Here is a 1,544-nt window from a genome sequence, read left to right as displayed (position 1 = left end):
AGGGGAGTGGATCAGTGACTTCAGGCTCTCTTCATGGGGGTGACTTTGGCTTCTATTCAGGCTTCCTCACAACAGGCTGGGCAAATTCCAAGGGTAGCCATCGTGGAAGAGCAAGGAGGCGTTTTCCCTATCTAATCTTAGAAGTCACATGGTGTTGCTTCAACCATGCACTATTTATCAAAGCAGTCACAAAGTCCCTCCAATTCCAAGGTAGGGGACATAGACCCATACCTCAAGGGAGAGAGATCATAAGAGGAAGTCAGATTGTAAGAAGTCAGAAAATATGGTTTTAACAGTCTTTGGAAACTGTAAACTACCATATTAAAAAGTTAGAGTAAAATGAGAAGTACCACAACTTGGGCCATATTTTTGAAAGCATATTTTTAATCATGTTGAATGCAGCTTGAAATACATTCATCTCAGCTTCTTCCCTTATGTTTTTCATTCGTTCATCATGCTTCTGCATTAGCAACTTTATTTGTTTCTCCTTTTCTTCTGGTTTATGTGCATATTCCTTTTCTACTAGTTTAATTTTGTTTTGTAATTCATCAGCATAGATTTTCTTAAAGTGTTCCTCCTGCTGTCTCAGCTTTTGGTCTATGTCCTTGTAAATGGGGTCAGAAAAGTAAGCCCCTTGGTTGTTCTGCACCATCTTGTCTATCAGCTCCACCAGCTCCTGTACCTGAGCTTCCTTCTCAGCCTGCTCTGTGTTTCTGCTGTTACTGATGGCATAGAAGCCCTCTCCACACTCCTGGAGGAGGCTTGGTAGGTTTACATCTGCATCCTTCAAAAAGTCGCTCAGGCTCTGGTCCCCCAGTTCATCTCTGCAACTTCATGGCTAATTTCCCAAACAGATACTTGACCAATGCCACGGTTTTCTGCTCTTCCTCTGTGTGGCGGCCCAGTCTCAGGACCAAGACAATGGTGTGAGGCCCAGGACAGGAGGCCAGGACTCATCGGCTGATTTCCCTGCAGGTGGTGTTCAGGCTCTGCTTGGTGTCAAAGAGCCCTGGGGTGTCAACAGTGAGAAGCTCTCTCCCCTTCCGATTCCGGGATGCTTTCTGACAAGTTTTGGTAACAGCTTGAGCAGCAATCTCAGACTCGAATACTTCAACCCCTCCCTTGCGAGGATGGTGCTTGCAGTCACACTTTCCCGACTTCCTGTCTTCCCTACCAGCACGATCCTTGGAGCGTTGTTTGGTGTGGCAGCCATGTTTATATCAAGAGACTCGCGCGCGGGCACCCACACCACCTTAAGAAAAGGAAGGAGAGAGGGAAAGGGTCAATTTAGGTACGTAGGAGGAGAAGGCAATGGCACCCCACTCCAGTACTCTTGCCTGGAAAATCCCATGGACGGAGGAGCGTGGTAGGCTGCAGTCCATGGGGTCGCTAAGAGTCGGACACGACTGAGCAAATTCACTTTCACTTTTAAGTTTCATGCATTGGAGAAGGAAGTGGCAACCCACTCCAGTGTTCTTGCCTGGAGAATCCCTTGGACGGGGAAGCCTGGTGGACTGCCATCTGTGGGGTCGCACAGAGTTGGA

The 1,544-nt window shown here is 47.5% G+C and overlaps 1 pseudogene; it reads right to left on the bottom strand.

Annotated features, from left to right (window-relative positions):
* Positions 1-313: 313 nt before the first annotated feature.
* Positions 314-1,213, bottom strand: LOC104984741 (annotated as a pseudogene).
* Positions 1,214-1,544: the final 331 nt, after the last annotated feature.

This window comes from Bison bison, unplaced genomic scaffold, assembly GCF_000754665.1.
Source record: "Bison bison bison isolate TAMUID 2011002044 unplaced genomic scaffold, Bison_UMD1.0 scf7180017845434, whole genome shotgun sequence".
NCBI classification, from domain to species: domain Eukaryota; kingdom Metazoa; phylum Chordata; class Mammalia; order Artiodactyla; family Bovidae; genus Bison; species Bison bison.
Note: the sequence above shows the minus strand (reverse complement) of the source record. Positions and strands in the feature narration are given on the sequence as shown.